Here is a 6,357-nt window from a genome sequence, read left to right on the forward strand (position 1 = left end):
GATAAAGAGGGGATTAGCAGGTTCAGAAATAAAATCATTTTCTGAATCTGTTTATTCTGGAAGTTTCTTCTATTTAGGGATTTTTTCCTCCACATTTTCTGTTCAGATCAATCGATTTATTCTGTTGTTCAATTTAATACTTAATACCTACAATGTTATAACGTTGTAATCATATTAGAGTCATTATCTGGAGAAAAGTCTCCAATTTGACATCAAAATATATTTTTTTCGAGAATGCTTCATTTTAAATATGTGTTTACTGTCAGAACAAATATATTTTTCCATCCCAGATATTATTTTTATTTTATAAATGTTCTCTATTTCTAGTTGTGGTTGAAGTAAATGTTCCACCTGTTAAGAACTCTATGGAATCTCTATGAATATTATAATATACATATTTTTTATTATTTATATGTCCCCTATTCTAATTAAATAATTTAAAACTAAATATTTATCTCAAATATCCTTTAAAATCCTAAATGTAACCAACAGGTGAAATTCACTGTGGTCATTTTTACAAAAAAAGTAATTTATGGGAAGATTTCCAATCCAAAATACAAACTTTAAGATTGTTCTCATCATTTTAGACAACAAATAGTGATTTTTTTTAAATGTATACTATCTATCAATGGTTGTGTTTCAGGGTTGAAACAAGCATAACGGGGTTAATGATAGTGATGAGGTTTTTTAGGTTTTAGGGACAAATACACATTTACATGTATTTCATACGCTAGAATTCAATGGTACTTTCTAGAGCTGTCAGGCGATTAAAATTCTTAATCGCGATTAATCGCATTTTGTCCAGAGTTAACTCGCGATTAATCGCAAATTTACATTTGGCCTTTTTTTAAGGAAAAAAAATGTGTGGTTCGTGGAATTTAGTAGTTCTACATTAATTATGAAAACAAGAATGACAAAATTAATAGTTTTAATCAGAAATACTTTATTTTGTAACATTGTATTGAGATAAACTTTCTTAACAATAAAAGGCTGTAACATAAAATGTCTAACAAAAGCCCAAGTGCAAGTGAAGGGCATTTTAAATTCAAAACTTCAATCAATGTTCAGTAAAATAAAATAAAAAACATCAAAAATAACATTTCCATAACACTTTCATGTTCATTTTTTGTCAGGACCAAATCTTTTCCTCCTCTGCTGAACTACAGTAATAAATGAAATAGAGATTTATCATTTCCAATTAACTTTTGTTTTTTAAAACATTAAAGACTGAGAAAAGCGGGATACACTGTGGATAGTTTGACAGTCTGTTACTGCCGCCGCGTTCTCTGGCTGCAGCTCGATGCAGCGACGTGTCCAGCGGAGCTCATCATGAATATGCCGGCAGACAGACCGCTATGCTGGGGCTGGATCACGCTTAAACCTCCAGAACATTTAAAACGTCCCCCGGTGCGCTTGCTGTTCGGAACGTCGGGGGTCCGCAGCTCTCGGGACGCGGCGCCGGACGCGAGCCGGTACCACCAGACGTGGTACTGGACGCGAACCAGAGCCGGGTTAGGATGCAGGAGCTCTCCAGGTCCTAGTGCCGGCCGATTTTAGCTCGCAGCTCGGTGGTTGGAGAGCCGCCCGTGATCGAGTGAGAGCAGCCGGTGAGTTAAAGGGGGGGACGCCCGCGCGCGCGGTATGGAAAGGCACGTATGAGAAAGTTCCCGATTAATGCGTCAAAATAAAATTGTCGGCGTCAAGCACATGTCAGATTAATGCGTTTTTAACGCGACAAATCTGACAGCCCTAGTACTTTCACATTAAAACATGTTAAATGGTTGAGAATTTTTTTCAAAATGACCACTCCTTCATATGCTAAGCATTAATAATATAACATCCATTAAGTTCAGAATTAAATTGTTTAATTAAATAGCCAAAACTTTGTAAGCAAGTAGTAGTTTTCTATATCTATATATATAACCATATCCATTTCACAACATAAATGTCAAAAAATCCAAAAAAAGCTTTGACTGATCTGCTTCCCGCTGAGGCTCCAGAGTCCAAAATACTTCACTTCCTGGTGGATGTAATAGTGGATCATACGATTTTATTCATGGGGGGGGGGTCGTTGTGACGGTTAAACCGTCACTCAGGGACAGACCTAAAATTATTTAGGTCTGTCCAGCTGTTAGGTCAGCATTAAACTTTCATTTAGGTCGTGAGGGACATGACATCATTGGTGGTGTACAATGAAACAGTGAAAGTGAAACAGTTTGACATTTGTCCCTGAAAACTATTAAGTTACAATAACCACTCTAAGCGTGTTCAAGCGACTACTTCCAATGAAAGTCTTTATAAAGACGTAAATGCGTGTTTTAGGCCTCAAAACTGTTGTATTCACGTCACAAGGGCTCTATGTATGAAACTTGTACGCTGAAAGAAAATCCAGTTGACCGTTGACCAATCAGGGACTCAAATGATGTCCCTTTTAATTATTCAAGTCCTAACTGTTTGAAAATTGATCATGAAGAAGAAATGATCAATAATTGTGTCCCACTGGAATTATACGACACCAAGTCTTTCATATATCGGAATAGAGCTGTGATAGAAAAAGCCTGGAACTGAGCTTCTTCCATCTGTAGGTGGTGGACATCTACTGGTCAACAACAGTAAAAGACGAAGAGCCCCCTCCGGGCTTGTCCAGTCCACAATCGTAACCCTGGGATTTCCTTGATCTTGTTTATATTCAGCACCAGATTATTTAATTCTGGATCCGTCCATCAAGTTATCCACTTCTTCTCTGTTGTTGTTTTCCCTGATGAGTTCCACCACTGTGGTATCATCAGCAAACTTTGTAACCCGCTTCTGCTTCTGTGTGGCTGCAAAGTCTTGTATCAGCACTGTGAACATCAATGGACTGAGTGCACACCGTAGTGCTCAGCATTCTGGGTTTGGACTGTGGTCTTTCAGTCAGGAAGTCCTGAATCCAGAGAAATGTGGCGGTATTCAGACCGAGTAGAAGACTCTTCTCAACTAGAGTTAATGACGCCTCCCTTTACCGGCCGATCCTCCTTACAGGACTCACCTGTGGTCATGAGCTCTGGGTCATCACTGAAAGAACAAGATCCCGACTACAGCGGTTGAAATGAGTTTTCTCTGGAGGGTAGCTTAGAGAAGCGCCGCTGCTCCTCGATATCGAGAGGAGCCAGTTGAGGTGGCTCGGCCATCTGGTCTGGATGCCTCCCTGGAGAGGTGTTCAGGCATGTCCCACTAGGCGGAGGCCCCAGGGAAGACCCAGGAAACGCTTGAGAGACTATGTCTCTCAGTTGGTCTGGGGATGGATCGGGGTCCCCCCAGAGGAGCTGGAGGAAGTGGCCGGGGAGAGGGAAGTCTGGGCATCTTTGCTTAGACTGCTGCACCCGCGACCTGGTCCTGAAAGAGTGGAACAAGACGGATGAATGACCGCTTTTGCATCCTTGTCGATGTCTACATCGTCTCCTTGAGAGGCTGCTGACTTTAAAATCTCCCAATCTGTGTTTTTAAAGCAGTTCTGAAGTGCAGAGACGGCAGTCTCCAGCCAGATCCGCATGTGTTTTATTTCTGATCTACTGCGCTTAAAACATAGTTTGTATGAAGGTACCAGCATGACGGATTGATGGTCTGAGCTGCCTAGAGTTAGGAGAGTTTGTGTACACCAAGTCTGCAAGTACTCTTCTGGTTTTAAAGTCAACTTGTCCTTAAATTGGTAGGATTAAAATCCCGGCGATTATGATGAAGCTGTCCAGGTCTTTTGACTACAGCTCACTGATGACATCACGCAGCTCTCCCAGTGTCTCGTCCGCATTAGCGTTAGCGTCCGATGGAATGTCAACAATGGCTAAGATCCTGTTGGTGAATTCCCTTGGCAGATAACATTTTCTTTTTCATCAGAAAAATGCCTCCGAACCACGTTAAAAACACAATTTTCATTGGAGTGTGTCTTTAATTTGGAATCTTCCTGAGCATGATCTGGATTTTCCGAGGGCTTTTTGGTGTCAGTGAAAGCATCACGGGCAGAAACAGAGGTGAAAGGTGCAGATCACTGCAGGTCAAACATCCGTCCTGCTGCTGTTTAAAGTCATAATTAATCTTAAAAAACAAACATTTTTAGGTCCTGCAATGAACAGAGAAGAGTTTTTTTTTTTAATGACAGTTTGATGGATTCTGTTCGTCCGAGGTTCTGCTGCTCTTTGACTCGCCGTCTGCGTCATCGCAGCATATTGTTATTCTGCAGGATTCTCAGCAGGAAAACACATTGATCTTTTTTCATTTCTGCACAGTCCATCACAGAGACGATTATGGAGGCGCAATAATCCGCAAATGTCTGAGACAAAGAGGTCGCCGGGCTTCCAGGCGTGCAAACTGATGAGCTGCAGCACCTTACATCAGACGAGGAGGAGGGAGGAGGAGGCGGGGTCCTCCAGGGACACATGTGCTCCGGCTTTTAGTGATTACAGGAGGAGGGATGAGAGGAGGCTCCGAGCGGACGTCAAGGAGACTCCATGGTTCTGGAAAACAGTCGGATTGAGAACGGCGTTTAGTTAGGAGAAACGTGGAGAATTGGTTGTTTTTGGGTTCTTTTCATCTTTATCACATGGATTTTCTTTGTTAACTTGATGAATTATCAAGATGAAAATGTTTATCCTCTTTTAGAATTATGTTAAGACTCTTTAGCCCCGCCCATTTATTTCCTTTCTCTTGTTTGTCTCTCATTTATCAGAAAAAAACACATTGTTTTGATAAAAAGACACTTTCATGATCAGAATGTCGGACATTTCTTAAAAATAACCGAACCAAAGCATCTTTTTTGAGCTAAGTGAGCCTTTTAAAGCTAAATATAGTCATTTCTATGAGGTTTTTCTTTAAATAAATGTCTATTCTGTCAGTTTTGTCGACCCTCTCTGCTCGTTTGGTTCAGCTTTTCTCTTTGCTTCATAAAAATCGAAACTGCAGGTAAAATCTGAGTTTATCCGTTTTCTGTTTGCTGCATTCTGACTGAGTCAGAAGGTTTTTCCCGCTCAGGGTCTAAGTGCAGATAATTAGCTCATTACGGCGGTGGCATGTTTGATCAATTCTCCTCGGGGAGCAAATAATGAGATCCTGGAGGAAACGGCGAAGCTGCAGCTGAAACAAACACTTTCTGTCAGCAGGTGAGGCAGACCGCCACTCGCCACCGCCCGGCTCGGTGGATTGTTTTCACATCTTCATCTTCACGGGGGGTTTCTGCCCCGACTCTCTCCTCCAGACTTGTTTACTGCCAGACACAATAAAAATCCAACCAACAGCTGCGGCTGTTTCAATCAAGGTTATAGCAGTTATTTCCCAGAATGCCACAGTGCAACATGAATCCCCCACTGGGCTGAGTTCCAGTAGTTTTAGTCTCAGAGTCTGAAGCAGAGGAGGCCTGGAGGACCTGTTAGAGCGCCTCCTCTGGTCACCGGAGGAAGTGCTTCAGTCTGATGGTCATTTCTGAGCAATGAAGAAAAAGTCACTGGAAAAGATGACAAATAACACAAATATATTTTTAAAAAAAAACCTTTATTTAAAAATATGGATAAAAAAAGATAATGTTAATAAAATCTTTACCCATACAGGGGACATTTTTTTAGAATTATACAAGAATAAGATAGTAAAATTATGTCGAAAAAGTCAAAATTTTACAAGAATAAAGTTGTAAAAATATCAGAAAAAAAGTCAAAAATGTAAAAGAATAAAGTTTTTATAATATGAGGGAAAACACAAATTTTAATGGGAATAAAGTCATAAAATTTGAGGGAAAAAATTCAGAATCTTTTGAGAATAGTCACAAAATTATAAGAAAAAAGTCTGAATTTTTGGAGCATCTTTTAAAAAATGTTTTTAAAAAGCATCTAAATTTGTCAAAAACGAAAGACAAAATTTTGAAAATGTCCAAATTTTATGAGAACAAAGTCAAAATTGTAAAAAAAAGTCAAAATGCAGGAAGACGTTAGCACAAAATGATGAAATAATGTCTACATTTTTATTGTTTTCTCATAAATTTTGTTCTTGTAAAATGTAGATGATTTTTCATTATTTTTTATGACTAGAGTTTAATATATTTTTTAAAATATTCTTTAATTTTATGGCTTTATTAGTACAAAAATGTTTGCTCTTTCTCATAGATTATTTATTTGATTTTATTAATTTATTCTTGCAAACTTTTGAATGTACTCGTAATTTTAGTTTTACAATCACAATTTTTTTGTATTTTTTCTAACTTCTATAATTGTCTTAAAGTAAAGTTTACATTTTTTCCTGATAATTTTCTTTTTCACGTTTTTTTCTCATAAATTTACAACTTTGTTCTTGTAAAATTAAGACGCCTTTTAAAATTATTTTCAATGACAAAAGTCT

General features: G+C 38.8%; 1 protein-coding gene across 1 annotated transcript in view; it reads left to right on the forward strand.

Annotated features, from left to right (window-relative positions):
- The window catches only part of si:ch211-165g14.1 (transcription factor 20), a 41,032-nt gene extending 35,515 nt beyond the window's left edge, over nt 1-5,517 (forward strand). The window contains exon 6 of the mRNA XM_024271729.2: nt 4,263-5,517. The gene's annotated coding sequence lies outside the window, so the exon portion shown is untranslated. The remainder of the gene's footprint in view (nt 1-4,262) is intronic.
- Nucleotides 5,518-6,357: the final 840 nt, after the last annotated feature.

The sequence above is a fragment of the Oryzias melastigma genome, linkage group LG8 (assembly GCF_002922805.2).
Source record: "Oryzias melastigma strain HK-1 linkage group LG8, ASM292280v2, whole genome shotgun sequence".
Classification (NCBI taxonomy): Eukaryota; Metazoa; Chordata; class Actinopteri; order Beloniformes; family Adrianichthyidae; genus Oryzias; species Oryzias melastigma.